The sequence below is a fragment of the Diorhabda carinulata genome, chromosome 9 (assembly GCF_026250575.1).
Source record: "Diorhabda carinulata isolate Delta chromosome 9, icDioCari1.1, whole genome shotgun sequence".
Classification (NCBI taxonomy): Eukaryota; Metazoa; Arthropoda; class Insecta; order Coleoptera; family Chrysomelidae; genus Diorhabda; species Diorhabda carinulata.
The window spans coordinates 3,359,318-3,381,617 of NC_079468.1; the positions used below are offsets into that span (position 1 = coordinate 3,359,318).

The following is a 22,300-nucleotide window of genomic DNA, read 5'->3' on the forward strand; positions in this document are numbered from 1 at the left end:
TCCGAATATTTTGATTTGATAATTATGAAGTAATAACCGATGTTGGTATTAAGTATTGATAAAGTTATTAATTATTATTATTATTGATTAGTAAGTTAAATAAGTATGGGCAATGAGCTATGGGAACCTTAGTATGAAAGAAACAACAATTTGATGATCGTGTATTGCGGTTCTGGGCCTCAAACTATTGTTGTCGATGGAAAATCGAATGATGTTTAAGTTCACCTGAAATATTTCTTAATAAATCTAAAATTGAGACAGTTATGTTCAATACTACTTGGTACGAACGGTATAACTAGCGCCCTCTATGAGAGTCAAACATAAAAATAAATTCAGTGGATGTTTGAGCTTCCAAAACATATTCGTATAAAATTTAAAAACAATGTTTCTAATAGTTGCGACAAAATTGTAAAAAAAACTATTTTTACCAATTATTTCAAAATTATTCTACTATTAATAACAATGCAAATACTTTTTCAAAATGCTATTTTGAAAAAATATTTATTATTAATTATTTAGAATTGGGGCTCCAGGCAAAAATCGTTCCAAAAAATTTTTCACGCATTTGGGATTGTTTCTGAGTGTACAATTAGTAAATTTAATATGTTTCCCATATTATTTCCATTATTTTAGACATTACATGGTACAACTACATATGATAAATCAATTAAATCTAACCTAACCTAACCAATTATAAATAATTACCATCTTGGTTAGGTTAGGTTAGGTTTCATTGATTTATCATATGTAGTTGTACCATGTAATGTCTAAAATAATGGAAATAATATAGGAGACATATTAAATTTACTATTTGTACCCTCAGAAACAATCCCAAATGCGTGAAAAAATTTTGGCAACGATTTTTGCCTGGAGCCCCAATTCTAAATAATTACCAAGCATTTGATATAGTGTAGCAAAAAATTTTAACAATATATTTAGCTAATAGCTAATAGTTAAACCAAAAAAAGGATATTCAGAGCTTCGATTGATTAAAACAAGGGTTTCCCGAGGGCTCATTATATATTTGGGACATCGCTGGTATGAAAATTGTTAAATTGGTTACATTTGCAGAAGACACTGTTTTGTAGGAGAATCAATTGTAATAGTGGTAAAGAATTTTCAAAATTGAATAAACAAAATAGATGTCTGGATTATAAAATGGCGTCATTGGAATCAATATTCTATACCGAGTGTTCCGGGAGTTGACGCAAAAAATTCGAGAGTGAGTAGATGGTTAACAAGGACAACCTGTACAATCTAAAGATTGCAAACATGTACTCTTTGTTTAACTCGATACAATTTATGGTTTAGGAGATATTTTTAGATCGTTGTACATTCCAAGGAAACCATTCGCCATATAGAGACGTTCTGAAAAAAATTATCACAAATTGTAATTATTTATTGTTTCTCATATAAAAAAAAATTAAAATGAAGAAATTGATATATTGATATAATACAAATTATTTTTTTATCGTAACCCTTATATAAGCGAACGATTTCTTTTATTTTAAAGCCGCCACCGATTCAAATTTGAGCACAGATAGAATTTTCAATAACTAAATGGATTCAAGTAGAATGAAAAGAACAGTGTGAAAAAAATAAACAAGATTATGAATTAAAATAATATAAATACGCAAATTGTCAATTGTCAATATCACATTTTGATAAAGAAGATTTTTTAAAATAATTCGATACGTACTTTAAGCCACTCTCCAATTTTTCTTTTCCCAGTTTTCCCATTATCCCCATAATGGAGCAAATTAAAGTCTGAACCTGAGAGTCCGATTTCCTTTACGGTGTATGTTTTCCGGCAATTTCTATGTTATCAATAGAGGGAAAATTTTACGTAATGACCGAGAAAAAAGATTATCATAAGATCTGCAAGTTAATCGATTAGAAAAAAAAATACGTCGTTGTGGATAATTAATTGATTGGATAAGGCAGATTGTGGATGATTGACGTTAATTTCCATAATTGAATTGCTTATCCTGATACATTTTTTGGAAAAATTACTGTCACGAACAGCAGTTGGATAACTAATTATAATGTTATGTTACGTATGCATTAAAATTAAAGTCGAGGTTAGCCTGAAACTGCGAGGAATAGAAGTAGAAGATTCTTCAGAATATGGCATTATTCTCTGGTAAAGATTGTCAGTCACGGATTTAACAAATCGAAGCTGGATCAGCAACGAAAAGGAAGTGCTCATGATCGACGACATTTTAGATAATAAATTTATCGTTCGTGATGAATTTTTGGAATAAACATTTTTTGTAAACTCTAATTTTCATAATTTAACACGTTAATCGTTGAAATCTTGTGTTTGTCAAAATTATATGCAGCTATAAGATAATTTTCTGATATTGGTCTATAACTTAATTCGTGCGGTTTGCTAAGAGATGGCGTAGCTTGTATAATATTACGTCATTCCAATATTCCGACCCTGCGTTGGAAAGCTACTGTTATTCTACATCTTTTCAGCCTATGTCAATCATTTGAACCGTTAACAACAATAATTTTGTTTTACTCAAATATATCGAACTTTGTTCTTCTTCATTACTCTAATATGAAGAAAAATGCTGCCGAAAGTCATCGTATTTTGGTCGAAGTTTATGGTGAACATGCTCTAGATGAGCAAACGTGCCAAAAGTGGTTTGCACGATTTGAAAGTGATGATTTTGGCTTGGAAGACGATGAACTAGCAGGGCAGCCAAAAAAGTTTGAAGATGAAGAACTGGAAGCATTACTCGATGAAGATTGTTGCCAAACACAAGAAGAGCCCACAGAATCTTTTGGTGTCACTCAAGCAGCCATTTTATAACGTTTAGAAGCAGCTGGATATATTCAAAAGTAAGAAAATTGGGTTCCACATGAACTCAAGCCGAGAGAAGTCGAAAGGCGGTTTTGTATGTCCGAAATACTGCTGGAGCGCCACAGATGAAATACCTTTCGAGCATTGTGCATTACAGATTCTGTACGGCGCACCACTCTACGAAAAAAAGTGATGCTGACACGACTACAGAGGAAGATACAGCGTCTACTGGATTGTATCTGCCGAAGGAATAGGGGGTGTCGCAGTTCTGGCTCCTATGGAGCTGCAAGTAAAAAAAATGGAAAAACAGAATATATGGTCGATGGATCTACCAACTTATTCCTATTATCGAAGTCTGAATGAACAGGAATCATGAGAAAACTGATTACCTTTATACCAGGCGGATATCAGACACTCCTAAATGCTCCTATTGCAGTGAGGAAGACGATGATGCCGAGCATTCTATTGCTCTAGATGATAAAAAGTGAGAAACTTGTATATTCAGAAATCTGGACGAAGTTTCAATATTGCCAACATGATTGAGTGCCAAAGAGAAAGATAATAGGAACTAGATATAACGAAAGCAATACGAGAGCGGATACCGTTGCGAAATGCGGGAGCCCGGGGGAGGGGACGTTCATGAGGATTTCCTCTCCGACAGGAAAAACAGTCACATCGATGTTACCAGGCGATTATTCCGTTATGAATTCGGTCTAGGACGAATTAGTGAAGCTCCAAGTGCTAATTTGAATAAAATATGGATGAAACATTTGAAAGAGACGTTTGAACCACAAGCAAAATGTCTACGATTGTGTACTTGCAAGAGATACTTGCAGGGTATGTGTCTTAAGAGAAACGTTAGCATTTACTAATGAAGTGCTCTATCGATTTTCCAATTTTGACAATATATTTCTTATGTCTCCAATTTTCATATCAATGGGTTTGTAAAAAAGTTAAAATTATGGTTACTGGAACAGTGAGAATCCCAAACTCAAGTACCAAAAACCACTGCATAGTTTTGAAGAGATAGTCATCATCATCATCATCATCGTCATCATCAAGCCTTTCAATCCCATGTGGATTATGTCTATCGTTTTTTTTGAGGTGGATTACTCCTCGTTTTCTAATTTCTATTTTCTTTATAGTTTGTCGTTTGTTTTGGCTGGTTTTGTTATTATTTTCCATTCTTTTCGGTTCCGGCATTTTGCTCGCCGGTTGTGCTCTTGTGTCCTCCTCTATTTCGTTTCTTCGAGTTTTTCTCGGCCTGCCCCTTGAAGAGATAGTATTACTAGCAACTCGGGCCGAGGAATAATCATCCTTTTTTTATCTTTGAAAACGCTCGAACTGAAACATCACTGATAATAGGTGATGTTGAAAGGTTTGCTAGCTCAAAGAATACTGAATTCTAGGACTTGATTTCAAGAAGACGGAGCTACCAGTAACACGTCAATGAACTCCTTGGTGGTTGTGAAAGGTGCTTCCAGGCAGATTGATTTCTGAAAGAGGTGATATCTCCTATGGCCTCCTCGTAGCCCAGATTTAATGATTCCCGTCTTATTTCTGTGGGAATATCTCAAACATAAACTCTATAGTGATATCCAAGAAAGTTTAAAGGAGTGCCATTGTAGAGGGGGTCAACGTTTGGTTGGATTATTTTAATATATAAACTTCAGTGATTACTTTAGAGTTTCTTGGTTTCATTTTAACTTGCCTTGTGTATTTATTATTCAATCTATTCAAATATCCTTTTTGCGTCATTACTATTTGCTTAAAATTTCAAAAGAATATTTTTGTTTCTAAAACTTGAAAATTTCATTGTTTTCCATTGATATTTTTGATTCTAATTTTGGTATGTTTGAATCAAACACTTTTCTGGAATTATTTCAACCAACATCTAGTGGATTTTGTCTTATTTGTTTATAATTAAGTTCGTAAATCTCTTTTCCGCGTGCTAGTGTATGTTATTGAAAGTTTTACAGCTTCTCTAATACCCGTAGTACCTTTTAGATACTTAGGTAGGATCTTTTGGAAATCCGATAATAGTGAAATATCGAAAGTTCAATTTAACGTTATAGATATTCTTGTGTTAGAGAAAATAGATCGAGCTTCTCAAGTGAACAGAGTTTTCTGTAAAGCCCACTCAACATAAATTAAACCCAGAAGGATGAAATGGAAAATAGAATTGAATATAAAGAAAACAAAAGAAGGATTTGTGGTTATGATAAATCTTAATATTAGTTTTATAAAACGAAAACACCAGTACATATTTGTAAAAAAATATAAAACAAACGTATTGATGAACAAAAATGTATAATGTAATCGTATATAAAGTTTATATAGGGTGATTCATTCTCCCTCATATTATGGTTTGCACTCACTGACACTTTATTATAACAAAAATTCATATTTTTTTCAAATTGACCAGCCTGTATCTAATCATGTATAAACTTTGGCACATTGTTGTTAATGAAAATAATACTTCCAAGTGTATAGTTATGATTTAGCTCATCACTCATGTTTCACCCTAATAAAACGATACTCAAAGTTCTAATCTTAACACAGTTTACGCCTGATACGGAATTGAGCGTTGAGACATTTGAACTTTCTTGATATCTTCTTAAAGTGATCCCTATTTATAGATAACTATATATGTAATATAATATTTCCTACTGAATATTTTAGCGTTTTGAATATAGTCAATATCTGAAATATACCACAAACGGTTGCTATGACGCACGTTTCGATAACCAAGTTATCGTCTTCAGAGACTGAAAGTGAACAATCAGTTTATTCAGTATGAATATCACCAACGGTTCCAGAAATTCCAGCTTAAACTCAGAGAAACCAAATGTTTTCAAAAGTTGTTTGATTTCTGTTGTGTTGAGGTAGATTCAAGTTTTTTCAACGGTTACAAAAAGGCATATAACTGGTCCATATTGCGCCTGAACAACACCAAATACTGCGAGATTTTCACATGATCGCGTATATGATGCATTCTTTTATATTATTACCCTGGGGGGCTTAACATTTGGTCTACCGCTCCTCCAACTTCGACCTTCAAGACTGCTGATGTTAATATCTTGAAAACCGGCTTGTAAATCAACTAAATCGACCATTTCATTGGTGTTCTCATTTTAAGAAATAGCTAGAAGTCTACACGACTCTCATCTGGACTGTGTTGGCCAATAAATATTGAGGTACTGACCTGTGTCGTAGATCTGGCACGACATGGGTCCTTGTAGAAGCCATCAGTCAATGCTTGGACTTGTGGTAATCAAACCTGGATATCAAAGAGAATGATCTTCATTTTGGTTTCATGACAAGTTCACCACCTTTTTCAACCAACTCTGTCGACTTTTTCCCGGTTATATTTCAAAACTTTTCAGTCCTTATCCAATCGAATGAGCACAAGAAACTTCTCACAAATTAATCGACGCAATTATTTTTATTTGGTGGTTAAAATTTTTGGCAAAAACTTGACGCACAGATTTAAATCGCAAAGTTTTTGGCGGAGAGTCTTGATTAGATTGACTATATTTTCTGCTCTAAGCCTTTCGTCATCTTTCACGACCTTGTTTAAACCGCTTTGCCCTTTCATATAGAAATCTCCTAGTGTCGAAGAACATAACGGCGAAGAGTTTATAGAATCGAGTATTTCAATGCTTCCATGTACAGTTTCTTCAGTACGGACTGTTTGGCGTCTCACGGGATAGTGAACGCGATTTCAAGATGATCCTTTGTTGTTCGCATTAGTTTCTTCAAAGAACGATATGGAAAAACCATTATTTTGATACAAAATTTCAAAAAACAAATAAAAAGCAACAATAAGCTTGTGAAATAAAGCAGCGTTGCCAATACAAAGTTGACAAAACATAAACATGGTTAGGTTAGGTTTGTAAGACACCGTTTTGTGAATTATTTCGATCGGTACGCTGCATGGCCCCCACATTTGATTGGGGGCCCTATAACCAGGATCCGGCTCGCCCCTCTCTATCCTTCATGTTCGCGAGTTACCGGTATGCTAAGTTAAAAATTAAATGGTAATTTTTTAACCTTTTACAAATTAAGGTCATCAGTTCATTCTAAAAACCAAACTTTATTGACAAAATTTTACAAAATTTACTGAAAATAAATTGAAGTTGACAAAATAATAAATAAGATTATGACAAAGCAAGGAGCTAAACAATTAATGTTTTTAAAGCTCTAATATACTCTAATTACAAAATGTTTACTTTGATGTTGGAAAGTCTATTTAATCATGGCTTCTTTAGCTTTCGTTTCACTAAAATCATTGATGACGCTAGAAAAGTCAACAGTTTTGACCAATTCACATTCAATTGCCAGCATTGCCACATTGTTCAGACGAGTTTGGCCAGTTGTGCTCCATTGCCAAGTTTTCAGTGAATTCGACAATCTACTAAAAGACTTCTCAGCCGTTGAGATTGAAACTGGGATGGTAAAGAAAAGTCTTATAACTGTATATAGGTTCAAGAAAATGGGCTGGAGGTTTTTGATTGGGAAACTGTTATAAATACATTCTTCATATGAAGAGTTTCTTCTTCTGTATCAGCAAAGTTTGAAGGTTAATAAGCAACGAAATTATCAGTTTCAATCTTCAGTTCTTACTGGTGTTGACTCAAGAGTACTAAAACTGGAGCAAACAGCTCACAAATCTAGTTTTCAAATCAGCCATGATGAATCCAAAACAGGAGAGACAACAAAAGATTTGAAATCCTGTGAAGCTTGTTGCTGAAGTTGCTCGGGCGCATTTTCAACAAAAGATTTTTTTTTGACAGGTGACGTGTTTTGCGCCTGCAATTCATTTAACAAATTTGATCAATGGAGGCGAAGAGCCTAAGATCTAAGATCTAAGATCTGTGGGGTCCACGGTACGTTGTTCAGGGTGTCATATACACCGCGACGCAAAGGACCTTTTGCCCATTTTTCTTGCCGCGTCACGGATTTATTCACCTACTCTCGTATATTATATTGACACATTCCGTCCATAACCTATATTACATCACACCGCTTGAATTAGATACAAACTGTCACGGAAAAGAATTGTATCAGAATAGCTTATCTATTTATTTTTTGTTTTGGCATTTTCTCGACGTAGGACCTTAATCCAATTACAAACTTTTTAGCTTGCTTCTAATGGAACAGTAATTGGATAATATCACCTTTCACGAAAAACCCACTCTCATTGTAACAGGAATACTTTTTAGATTGTTGGACCTACTTAAAACATAATACGACGTTAATGATTCAAACATTATTCGGAATGCTTTTCTACAGAAGACATTCATTGTTGGATAATTTAATATCATGTGCACATTTTCGTGCGAAAAACGGTTCTTAATTGAATTTATTATGCCATTTAGATTATAAGTCACGATTAATTTCTTACAATTGGTCCTTCGAGTCGTGTAGTAATGGCTATTATTAGAAATTATGACAACGTTGCCGGACGTACCAATAAAGCTAACTCTTATAAATCGATTACAAAAAAAAAATGGAAAATGGCATTTCCCATGAATTCAATAACATAATCCGATTCAATATCAGTCAGCTTTTATCCAAGCGTAGGTATATAGTATACGTATTGGATGGAAATCGTAAATTTATTTCTAGCGTGTGTTTGTTCTGGGAATATATTGAAAGATTTTGAATACTTTATTGTATTCGGTATTTTGTTTTATTGTATTTATACATTTTTGAGAGAGAAAAACAAACTTTTGGCTTGTCTTTTTATAACGTATGGTATAGAGTGTAAAATATATATGTTATATAACGGGTACTATTTACTATTTTTTGTTTTATCGGTTCTTTTCTAGAGTTCTTTATGTACTTTCGATCGTCAGGGTACTGGGATTTTATTTCAACTATTCTTTTATTAATTTCCACTCTCTCCACTTCTTGGTAATTATACACTTTCGCGGTCACCTGGTTTTTTGGCTCTAGAAAATCGAAAAATGGATGGATTTTAATGATCTTGGTCTCAAAATGTTCCATTTTACGGCGGATTTATAAAAAAAATTAGTAGAAATAGCTGGAATGAAAATTTCTCATAGTTTTACTGTTTTAAATCGTAAAAAAAACCGTTTTGCAAAATAATACTTTACAAAAAATTATCTCATTATCAGATAAAGTTCTTATATTTTTTTGTATTCTACATAAATTGATAAACAATTTAAAAAAAAATCCAAAAAGAATGATTTTGTCAGTTTTTATAGCTTAAAATGAAATCGATGAAAAACAATCAATTTTCGTGAATAGTTTCGTACTATATTCTATATAATCCGCCGTAAAATGGAACATTTTGAGACCAAGATCATTAAAATCCATCCATTTTTCGATTTTCTAGAGCCAACCTAACCTAACTTAACCTAACCTAACCAAAAAACCAGGTGACCGCGAAAGTGTATAATTACCATAATTTTTTGTAAAGGATTATTTTGCAAAACCGTTTTTTTTACGATTTAAAACAGTAAAACTATGAGAAATTTTCATTCCAGCTATTTCTACTAATTTTTTTTATAAATCCGCCGTAAAATGGAACATTTTGAGACCAAGATCATTAAAATCCATCCATTTTTCGATTTTCTAGAGCCAACCTAACCTAACCTAACCTAACCTAACCAAAAAACCAGGTGACCGCGAAAGTGTATAATTACCATAATTTTTTGTAAAGGATTATTTTGCAAAACCGTTTTTTTTACGATTTAAAACAGTAAAACTATGAGAAATTTTCATTCCAGCTATTTCTACTAATTTTTTTTATAAATCCGCCGTAAAATGGAACATTTTGAGACCAAGATCATTAAAATCCATCCATTTTTCGATTTTCTAGAGCCAACCTAACCTAACTTAACCTAACCTAACCAAAAAACCAGGTGACCGCGAAAGTGTATAATTACCATAATTTTTTGTAAAGGATTATTTTGCAAAACCGTTTTTTTTACGATTTAAAACAGTAAAACTATGAGAAATTTTCATTCCAGCTATTTCTACTAATTTTTTTTATAAATCCGCCGTAAAATGGAACATTTTGAGACCAAGATCATTAAAATCCATCCATTTTTCGATTTTCTAGAGCCAACCTAACCTAACCTAACCTAACCTAACCAAAAAACCAGGTGACCGCGAAAGTGTATAATTACCATAATTTTTTGTAAAGGATTATTTTGCAAAACCGTTTTTTTTACGATTTAAAACAGTAAAACTATGAGAAATTCTCATTCCAGCTATTTCTACTAATTTTTTTTATAAATCCGCCGTAAAATGGAACATTTTGAGACCAAGATCATTAAAATCCATCCATTTTTCGATTTTCTAGAGCCAACCTAACCTAACCTAACCTAACCTAACCAAAAAACCAGGTGACCGCGAAAGTGTATAATTACCATAATTTTTTGTAAAGGATTATTTTGCAAAACCGTTTTTTTTACGATTTAAAACAGTAAAACTATGAGAAATTTTCATTCCAGCTATTTCTACAAATTTTTTTTATAAATCCGCCGTAAAATGAAACATTTTGAGACCAAGATCATTAAAATCCATCCATTTTTCGATTTTCTAGAGCCAAAAAACCAGGTGACCGCGAAAGTGTATAATTACCCAATTCTTTGTTGCTTCATTCGTGTTTCTTATAGTTTTTTGTTCTAACCACGTTTTCCTGGATCTTCTCCTCTTCATTTTCCTATGTCTTCCTACTTCTGCCATTTTTCTTTTTAGGTATTGTGTTGTTCTCGTCTTTATGTCCGTAATAGTTTAAGCAATTTTCAATGATTTGGTCTTCTATTGCTTTTTAATTGAATTTTTTTTTATTATTATCTCATTCTTTGTTCTGTCTATCTTCGTTTTCTCTACCATTTTCCTCAGTTCTTTTATCTTTGCTTATATTACTCTGACTTTTGTTCATTATCCATGTTTCACTTCCATACATTAAAGAGGGTACTGTTTCTTTATGTCTTTACCTATTTATTTTTTCTTATTTAGAGGACAGTATGATTAATTTACTTTTCTTAATCTGTTCTCTATCTTTCTATTCATTTTATCTTCTGTCATTTCCTTTATTCTTCGTTCTTTCATTATTAGTTGATTCCTTTACTTCCGTAATCATTTCCTTTCCTATTATCTTCATCTATATGTCTATTTCTTCTTCTATTTTCTTCAATGGATTTGCTACTATTACTATATCGTCCAAATATCCTAATTCGTCTATTTTTCACCGGTTCTACGTTTCTGCATTGTCTCCAGTTCATTGTTATTTTCATTTATTATTTCCATCATATCATCCATCAAGCTTTTCATAACCTAAAAGGTTTTCCAATTTCTCACATTCTTAATTATGTGCCTTTGACTTTTCCTTCTGCTTCCTGCGTTGTACTTTATGATTCACACGGGGAAATTAATTAAATTTCATTGTTTAAAGTTGATATTTATACCCAGTAACCTCAATTATAACTTTACGAGAAGATTTTCTGGTAGGAAAACGCTTAATGTCAATGATCAGTTAATTATTGAAGAGAAAACTTCTATTCAGAGTCTGCGTTCTCAAAATTGAAGGATGAAGGAATTAATTTGGCTTTCGTTAGAAGCAACAACAAAACAATTAAATTATTCTGCTTTTCAAACTTCCTCGTAGTTCAACTTCGAAGTTCAAAAATAGTTTGAAGGAGCGTTCAATATGACACCCAAAGAAGTCAGATACTACTATTCAGTTCGGTTCAGTTAAATCCACTTTTACTTTGTTTGAAAATTTTTTTATAGAGCAATAATTGAGAAAATATATAGATTAATCATCATATGGGATTTCTAAATCATTAAATTATTATTTTCTTAGATTCAAACTAATGATTGGAAGTTTGGTCGAAATTAAGTAGAGCCAAAACGATTCTTGACATCTAGTAGCATTGCCAATATCAAAAATTGTCTAGACGCATGGAAAAGCGGTTTATTTCGATGAATATCCTCAAAACTTTTCGGAAACTAATTCGATCATGATTTGAATGTTCTGAAACTAATCGGGAAAACGTTCATTGTTGTTCGGGAACTGATCGAGTTATTCGGGTCGTTGTTATATGTTATGATTCTTTCTACCCTGGGACACCGGTGAATTAATGAGATCAACCGACGAGTTCTTCCATTTGTCTATGGTAAAGTTCTTGAATATAATGTTTCAAATTTGAAATTTGAATGAATGTTTGTTCGTTCTGCGTTAGGATTCGCAACCAGCCGAACACGGGTTATAGTTTTCGAAAAATCCTGTTTTGTTGGTTTTCGTGTAATTCACTGTCATCTTCCAACTCCTAACACAACTTCCAAAAAAAAATCAATGTTAAACCGTTTTCAATAATAAATAGAAAATAAAATGTTCATAAAAGTTTCCATTCAAGTGAAGTTGGTAAATCAATCAGAAAATATTTTATTTGGTGAGGTCCGTAGTTGCCAGTCCAACACTGATGATAAGATAAAATTGTAAAACTTTTATCCTCGTAGTTAAATAACTCAATTCATAACTTTGTAAAAAGCTTCGGAACAAGCAAAAAAATATAAATAAATAAAGTGGTTTCAATAATTTGACTACTGTAATCGTTGGATGTCAAAACTATTAAGAACCCCTATCAGTGTATATGTTCTCTTAAATACTAATTTCATTGTATACAAAAGTTATAATTAATTATATTTATGGTCGCTAGAGTCACATCGATATAAAATAAAAGTAATTTGATACGTTAGTTAATGGAACTTTAAGTGTTTAAAGGATATTTGGAATTACTTAACTATGACGTTGGTTCCCATTAGAAGCGGTCAGAAATCATTAGAAATAACGTAAGTAGAGTTATAACTCTCCACAGTCACATTAATATAAAACAAAAATTAGGTGATCCGAGACGATACGTAAGGGTAAAATAAGAGACACTTAACTAGACGATTAATGGTTGCCATCACATCATCGGTTCTTATTTTTGCTGAATCCCAATTTTCCAATCTCTAAAAAAAGTGAAGATCTATCTATAGAAACTTGCGTTGCGACCGAGTTTTAACGACGAATCAACATTTTTCGAAAAAAAAAGGCTAGAATTGATTGTTTGCTAAAGTTAATTATTTGATAATCAAAACAACTAAGCGAATTTTCAATTAAATATTAATTGATTCTGCTGTGAGTGGATATCAAAAAAGTAAAGTTGGCCGGCCAAATTAATTTCTACAGTGAGTGACTCACAACACAAGAACGAAGATTTCTTTCTATTTAACTTCAATTATTTGTTTAAAATGAATAATATATAAAACAAAACTATTGAATCACTTTCTTTTCGAAAGTCTGGAAACAAATTCCGTCACTGGTCAACACTTGTCGAACAAGTTTATGCAAGATTGCAAGCACATACACCACAAGTATTAATTTGCACGTCTGAGCAAGCGTTGCGGATGCGACTGCTGCCCGCGCGGCAACGGCATGCCTCGACGCGTTGTACTAAATATGCAATATGCAAGTCGCTGAGCTTCTCAATATAATCTGCCTATATTTGTGGGAGAAGTTAAGATTGTACAACAACATTTTTTGCTACGCCCAACGTAGACCCTCTTCGAATCTACCTTGGACTCCTGGTGAGCCACCTGCACCACTTTGGGAATCACAGATCTACACTTTTTTATAATTTTACTTAATTAAGTCCATCACATTGTAAGTTAGTATTCAACTTTATTTAATAGAGAGTAATAGTTTTTATATAATCAACTTTCCTCTACATTTCTGTAACTATATGTTCACAATATACTTTATCAAATTTGTAATCATCGCCATCTATCGTTTAAATGATTATCATCCTGAGATTTATTGGCAGTTTAAGTCGTGCGACAAGACATGTCTTTTTAAATCTGAAGATTTATATAAAGCATCTCATAGATTACACCTAAAAAATAAGGCAATGTTGCAAATTACTGTGCGAGATTGTTTATCAATAAATACACTTCAAAATATAACAATTTAAAGTAAAACCTTTATCTTTTGGTAAAGAAAATCAAAAGTGAAAAGAGTTTATGGAAACAATGCTGAAAGCCACGTAATTTCTGGTCGCAAAAATTAACTTTATTATTGTATATTCTATTCCATAAAAGATAGCCTACAATTAAGTTTGTTGCAAATATTTAAAATTTGAGGTCATCATTTCGAAACAGATAACTCACTATCGAATGGCGAACCAATCCATTTTAATTCAGCACCAGACACTTACAGAAAATGTTTACCGAAGTGTAAATATTTATTCCAAATATGTTATTGCTTCCTAATAAATTTTGTTTCCGAGTGATCTTGAACTTGCGCTGACCTCACAGTTGCCAGAGTGATTTTGAAACTCTCAAATTTCACTGAATTATTCATAGATTTTTTTCTTTATTGAAAGTACTAAAAACAATCTTCGTAGATCGTTTTATATGTTGGTTTTATTTTGATTTGATATATCTTATTTCTTCTTCTTTCTTCCGTGATATTATGTATCGCTTTTTCCTTCTTAAATATCATTTCTCTGGCTTTAGCTTGTCCCCCCACCCATTCCTTCAATCAATTGACTATCCCAAAACACGATTCTTATAACTTTTCCATCTGACGAAACCATTAATGCCTTTTTCGGGACAGGCGTCTTATGTCTTGATTGTTTTTTCATGTTAAGAGTGTAGTGCTTTCATCTACAGTTACAAATCGATGCAAAAAACTGACTCGCTTTGCTTAAATCGCTTCAATGAGGTCTAGAAAATTCGTTTTTGGTCCCAAGTGAACAAACGCGGATAGCTTACGCATGTATAATTCTTCAATCGGTCTATGGCAAATGAATTCTATTGATATGCCGATAGAGTCTTCTATCTCTTCAACCTTAATCCGGCGGTGGTCGTTCAGTACCATTTGGTGCACTTTTTCGATGATATCGCTTGAAGTGGTAATTTTTGGCCGCCCCGAACGCTCGCCGCCTATCAAACTGAGGAATATATTGTAATGCTTTTGTTCATTATCAATTCTATTTAAAATATATTTGAGTATCAGAATTGGAAATAACCTTATATCCACGCAACTATTCATTGGTTTTTCATCCTTGGTTCCATTCGCAAATACTGCCTTGATTTATGCCTTTAGCTTTCTCATCAATCTTTTGTTAACTGTCTTATTTTCTAAGCTCCATATCTATATGTTTCACGTAACTTTTTATTTTTCTCTTCAATTGATCTTCTGCATAGAACCAGACGTTTGATTCACCAGCTTTTTCTGAGTTATAATGATTCAAAAAGTTGTAATCGTCCTAATATGCACACGTTTCCACGACACCTATGAGGTAGTGTCTGTTGTGATCATATTTAATTTGAAACTATTACAAAATAACGAAAATTTGTAGAGATTCTTCTTCTTGTTCTTCTTCATCTTTATCTTCATCGCATGTCGCCTCGTCGGAATCAAATAGATCTTCCACTGTTGGGGATTCAATGTCAGAGCACGACCGGCCTTGACAGGTTCTAAACCAACTTCCAACCCCAGTCGGTAGGATCTAGGTGATAACCAAACGTCGCTAGAACTTGGTGATATATCCGGACAAGATGTTGATGAGCAGTAACTGAGGTTGGAGGAAGACAAGCCGTTAGTCTTGAGCGACTAACGGTATTTCATTTATTACAGCAGGTATTAGACCCTAGCCACCCACACAATTGAACAGGAGACAGCTGCTGTCTCAATAGCGTATAAATTAACGAACTGGGCTTCATTTTATCTGATATTCTAATAATTATAACTTATAAATATTTTACAGCTCTAGAGACGTCATAATATGCACTAGTATATTATGACTATTACAACTTTTTGAACCGTTATATCTCAGAAACTGTGGCTCGTAAGAAAAAAAGTGTTAATACGTTTTTTGTAGATAATTTCATGGTCTACAATTTTTGTCTGAAGTGTTTTTATGATAAAACTCACCATTTTCCTGAAAAGCACAAAAAACTAATTTTTTGACCCTTGACCTTGAATACATTTTTTTCCATACACGGGAATGATGGGAAACTTTAAAATTTTATTTTTAATCAAATTTTGAGCAATTTTAATGAGCTTCACTCTTATTTTTTGGTCTAATTTGATCTTTTCGCTTATTTTTCGGTCTAGAAGGAAAATTTTGGTAATTATCTAGGTTAGGTTGGTTACACCACTCCGATTACGTTAAAATTTTAGTATGTTATAGAGAAAATTATGCTGGAAAATTTGATATATAAATTTAGGGCGCGGAAATCATCCCTTCACATAGTTTTTCAACTTTAAAGTTCCAGTTTGTTTATATACGACTATCGTTAGTAAATCTATCGATATTTGTTTTTTTTTTATTCGTGTTTGACCCTGAAAAGGATAAAATTCTATCAATTTTTGTGTATAGCTGTTTATTGATTGATATTCTATCAATATTCTTAGTTAAAATTAGTGATTGGGTTAGGTTAGGTTAGGTCAAGTTAGGTTAGGTTAGGTTAGGTTCGATTAGGTTAGATTAGGTTAGGTTAGGTTAGACATGCGAAGCTAAACTATGATGTATAAATTTTTTCTTTTTCTGGAACTTCAAAGTTGAAAAACTATGTGAAGGGATGATTTCCGCGCCCTAATCTAGATAATTACCAAATTTTTTTTTCCCGAGATCTGCGTGATTGTTTTCATTTCTTTGGTGACTCATAGCTCTTCCGTGGTTGATATTAGTGGGTTTGTTTCTGATGTATACATTTTTAGGACTCTTCTGATTGAAAATTAGTTTTTGAACAAGGTCAAAATCTTGAAGTTTCGGCATATTTTGGTCCGTAATGGATCGAAATAGTTCAACCTTTTTCAAAAACTAATTTTCAATCAATAGAAACTTGAAATCAAGACGATTCATCAACCAAAATATTAATAATAGAAATATTATAAGCACACTAACTCAAAATATATGATTCATAAATTTGCTATCGATATCTTGAGACTAATTAAGAAGAAAAACTGGCAACACTGCTCCATTAATAAAAGATATTCATAATAAAGTATAAATGGAAATTTTCAGACGTTGTTGGATGTATTGATCGATATATTTCAGATTATATGATTATATTTTTATCGTTTTTATCAATAATTTTGGATTATTCCCAAATTTTAGGGTTTAATTCATCTGTAGACGATAATGCTTTAATGGTATAATAATGTAATAAGTAACTATGAAGAATTTGAAACGAACTAAATACCAGAATTAATTTTAGAATAACGATGACCTCCCAAAAAAATTCTTTTTCATTTTATATTTAAAATAAATCTGTTTTTTAGAAGTTTTTTTGTACCTTATCCATTTTATAAGACATTCCATGTTCTTCTAGGACGTCCTTTATATTTCTTCCTTTCTGCTATTCATGGATTATGCCATTCTTTATAAATATGTTAGCAGTTACAGTATTTTTAATTGATTTACTTTAGTTATTGTTTTTTTTTTCATTTAATTTGTCATATTTTTCAGTTTTTTCTTGTCAAGAATTATTTTTAGTACAATTTTTCACAATATTTTACAATATCATAGTTCTTCGCACCTCTAGCTCTTTGCCCGCTTAAGATCTAGCATAATTATCATTTATTAAGGCTCTGGCTTAAATCTATTTAACTGACTTTCAATATTTAATCTTCCTCTTTGTAACCAAAACTATTGTAGCCTACGAGATGGATTAGACTTTGAAAAATCTCGCGTTGTTTCGCAGAAAACGGAAAGTCTCGTCTCGAGTCTCGTTTCGCATATAATTATCAGGAAAAGCACGTGATCACCATGTTTTTTTTTTCGTTTGGTCATGGAAATAATTCTAGTATATTAGTAGGACATGGAGCATCATCTCAGAAAGCTCAAAATGTTGAATTTTACGTAACAGTTTGTGAAAAAATATATTTCAATACCAATTAATTGATATTTGTATCGTCTCGAGGCTTACCTCTCGAGACAAGGCTAAACGAGACTCTCGCAAACGAGAATACCGTGGTAAGCGCTAAAACCAAACTTGTAGCTGTTTTCTTCTTCTCCTTCTCCGTTTCGTGTATTGTATACAATGAACAATCGGATGGCCGTTGAGGGGTTACCACTATGAAGAAGTGTCTAGATAGATTGCAAGTAATGACGGTAGCGTCTACGGGGGCCATGCAAAAAGTAAATGAGTGTGTTTGTTTTTACATGTAGAAGGTATCAGTATGTCACTGAATTGGATGGACAGGTAGATGGCCGATGAGGGTGTTGCCGATATGAAGAAGAAGTTTTCAGAGGTTTTATAAGAAGTAGAAGAAGCAGTCTCTAGATGGTGCACAAGTAGCGTTTACGGGGGCTATGCAAAAAGTAAATAAGTGTGCTAGAGGGCTTGCTAATATGGAGGGTAGTGTATACGAGACTATGCAGTTAGCTGATTTTATTTAAAAGGGTTCTATATTCTGAAATTTTAATATTGAATATTATACATGAATTTGCCTTATTTTTTATACCTGGATTGCATTAAATTAAACGTGTTACGAGATTGTTACAAAGAAAATCCTTGGTTTTAGAAGGCTAGATGTTTTTAAGATAATATAATCGGACATAAGCCATTTTATGTGACTCTCAAAAGAGGAAATTGGATCTAAAATGACGCATAAGTTTTTTGCTTCGTTTACTATTGGTATATTTTCGTTATTTGAACTAACAGATACATATGGCGCAACTTTTACATATTTTACAAGAATTCTTATTCTTGTTCTTTTTGAGTACAGTGACCTACCAGGAAACAAATATTATTGGGACGGTAAACGTGAAATAAATGAAAAACTCTAGACGCATGGATCGTTTTCTGAAAATTTCATGTTTCATTTACTTTGCTAATCATTTAAAATCGGTTGTCGTCAAGCGAAACAATGTGTGAAAAGTGTCAAGTCATAGACTGTTTTTGACTATTTTCCATACAAAATTATTTTTTATTTACATTACTCGATGTATTTTCATTTTTTTACCTAAAATCAATAAATAAGATTCAAGAATTATAAATTAATTAATATAATAAATTATAAATTATGATAAATTAAAAGAAAAAAAATGTCCACCGAAATTGTGAACTGCCATCATCAATTACCTGTAATTAAAAGGGTTAAGAGGTAAACAGATTTACGAAGATATGATTAAGACCCTTGATGATCAAGGTCCTTCGTATGCGACCGTGAAAAATTGGACTGCAAGCTTCAAAAGAGGTAAATTTTCCATTGAAGATGATGACCGATCGGGAAGGCCAGTTTCTGTGTCAGTCCCGAAAATATCGATGCAGTTCATTACATGATTTCATCAGACCGTTGAATTGGGCTAAAACGTCAATTTGGACATGAGAAAAATTGCTGCAAAATGAATCCCCAAATGTTTGAATGTTGACCAAAAGCGTGCAAGGGTAGAAGCATCGCGTTCGATCTGTGCTCGATTTGAAAACGATGTGGACTTCTTAAACCGAATTGTTACTATATATGAGACTTGGATACGTTTCTACGATCCAGAAACAAAGCAACAATCGATGGAATGGCGACACTCTGGTTCTCCAAGGTCTAAGAAGTTTCGTGTCCAAAAATCTGCTGGAAAAGTTCTTGCTTCAGTTATTTGGGATTGCCATGGAGTAATCACGATTGATAAGGATAAGGATTGACTGGATAAGGGTAGAACAATAGCTGGTGATTACCATTCGACATTACTAAACACTCTATAGGAAAAAATTAAAGAGAAAAGACGCGGAAAGCTATCCAAAAGTGTAGTGTTTTTGCAGAACAACGCCCCTGCACCCAAATCTCAAGTTGCCATGCAAAAAATTCGTGATTTAGGGTTTGAATTACTAGAACACAATTCTTATTCACCAGATTTGACTCCGTCCGACTATCATCTCTTGCCTCAACTGAAAAAAAATTTAAAAGGTCGTAAATTTTCATCAAGTCTGGTTTGCAGAGCAAAAAGAAACATTTTTTTTAAATGTCTATAAGGAAAAATGTTGATTAATAAAATATTTTGATATTGAAATTTGTTTGGTTCTATAGTAGGCTAAGAATTTTTCAATATATCCTCGTATATTAATATATGAATTTTTGAAAATTATCAACAAGCAGGTAGTTACCATTTTCGAAAAGCTAGGAATATGAAACAAAAAAAATCGGCTTTCAAGTTTTCTTGCGGTAATAATTTTAAAAAGTACAAAAAACTAACTTTTTCTTAAAAAACAGAACCCAGGCGGTAATAGATTAATGCGGAAACATATTTTTGTCTTGTGTTTCACTTTTAATAATCGTGAAACTTTTTTCAACCGAACAGAACTAATAAACGCAATTCGAATTGTATTTTCCTGGATTTTTAGTTTGTGCCACGTAGCGTAGTGACAAGTGGTGTTTAAAAGTTATGTTGGCTGTCCGTATAGTAACAAAAATATTCCCACATCCATCATTCAAATATGTGTCGAAAAAAGAAGCTTTGTTTGGTGAGCTGGCATATTTCCAATCGAGCACTAGCCGCATTCAGAGGCGTTACACGGATAAATCGTTAGAAAAAAATAAATTACTGGTTAGTTGATTATTGTAGCTCGCAAAAATATAAATACTGGGTGTTCTGGGATACGATGCAGAAAATTCGGGACTAAGTAGATGATGTGAAGATAATACAGTGACATTAAAAAGTTAGGGGGTTTTGAAATTGTGAAATCAGAACTTATATTTAATTATATTTTCTAAAATATACATTCGAACATTATGAATTTCTAATGGATGGTTACGTATGTCCATTTAGTGTATTTAACGGAATAAATAATTGTACACTACTATTTGAAGGCCAGGGGAGGCTTATGCCCAATGGTTAACAATCTATAACTTTTACAGGGACAATATGTGCAATCTGAAGATATCAAAAATGAGTTTTTCAATCGATTTTTTAGGTACAACTCCCTTCGCTATAAAGAAACATTCTGACGAAAATTATCATAAATTGTAATTATTTATTAAACATACTTACAGATGTATGAGAGTCTTGATAATTTTTTAATTTAATTCCTTTATAATTATGGCGGAGACAGCTTTTTTATTATGGTGAAAATTTCTAGTCGGACAAGCATTGGCTCTTACTTTGAGGTTATAATCAAATTCATTGATATCTTGCATTTAGAATAAAAATGAGTCATTTTTATGTTGGAATATGATAAAAAACATTTTAAATACGAGAAAGATTTGTTGAAAAATAGTTCCTCTTATTAATTAGTGTCGAGATGAATTGCAGTGGCTTTTTCCTACGCAGAATTCACAAAAGTACCTTTGAGTGACAGTTTGTTGAAAATAATCATATTTGTATACTTTTTCTCATTCATCTGAATTTGAAAAACGTCTCGCATCGCGTAAATGTGAATGAAACATTCAACAATCTGACAACCATTCGTTTTATTAAGTTTTAAGACATAAACTGAAATAAGAAACTTTTCAGTTGCTTGTATAGTTTAGATTAGATATTGAATCACTACTTATAAGTTATTTGGTCTGCTATTAATATGTCAATAACATCATTTACCAGTTAATTTTTAAATCAAAACGCATGGATTACATAAAATGACGCAAATTTTAATGCGTGCGATTTTCTAGCTGATATCTTCTCGAGGACGTTCCTCAGCATATATTTGTCCTTCTAGTACAGTGAACCAAGCAAATCACCTCGCAATTCATCGATTAGTTTGAAATTTTGACAGAAGCCCCAGGGGTAATACCACTATTACTTGGGGGTGGAAATTTAAAATTTCAAAATAACCCCGGGAATCGCCCCGAGTTATTCGCGATTGAAAATAAAAAAAAAACCGTTTTTCAACATTTTTCCACGAAAAACTCGAAAATTACGCATTTTCTGAAAAAAATTATTCTTATCAAAATTGAAGCTTATACAAAAACAAAGGAATTAGTCAGTTTAAATTAAATTTTTTAAATAATATTCAGCAACTTATGAGTCACTGAAAGCCAATTTTTTCTTTTTCGTCAATTTATGTAGAGGTTTGAGCTGAAATAACGCAAAAACGATCAATTTTTCATAAAAAATTGTGATGAACATTATTAAAGTACTTTCTTAGACCTTGAAAATGAGCTTTTACAAAACCACTTAGCATGAAAATTAAGCGAGTTATGACGAAAATAAGTTAAGTAACTCGAATTTGAAAAAAAAAAATGTCGGTAAATTTGACACCATGTGCGACAAAATTAAAATTAATCGTAGCCCATGTAAAATTATCTTTATTTAAGCCCTAACAACACGTTCCAAAAGTTTGAATGGTTTGGAACACGTATATTTTGAAAAAAGTTGTTTAATGTGAATTTTTTTTCGATTTTTTTAAAAAAACGTTTATGTAGAGGTTTGAGCTCAAATAACGCTAAAACGATCAATTTTTCATAAAAAATTGTGATAAACATTTTAAAAGTACTTTCTTAGACCTTTAAAATGAGCTTTT

The 22,300-nt window shown here is 32.5% G+C and overlaps 1 protein-coding gene across 2 annotated transcripts in view; it reads left to right on the forward strand.

Annotated features, from left to right (window-relative positions):
* The window catches only part of LOC130898121 (1-phosphatidylinositol 4,5-bisphosphate phosphodiesterase epsilon-1-like), a 326,140-nt gene that overhangs the window by 41,588 nt on the left and 262,252 nt on the right, over positions 1-22,300 (forward strand). The gene's annotated exons all lie outside the window — the stretch shown is intronic.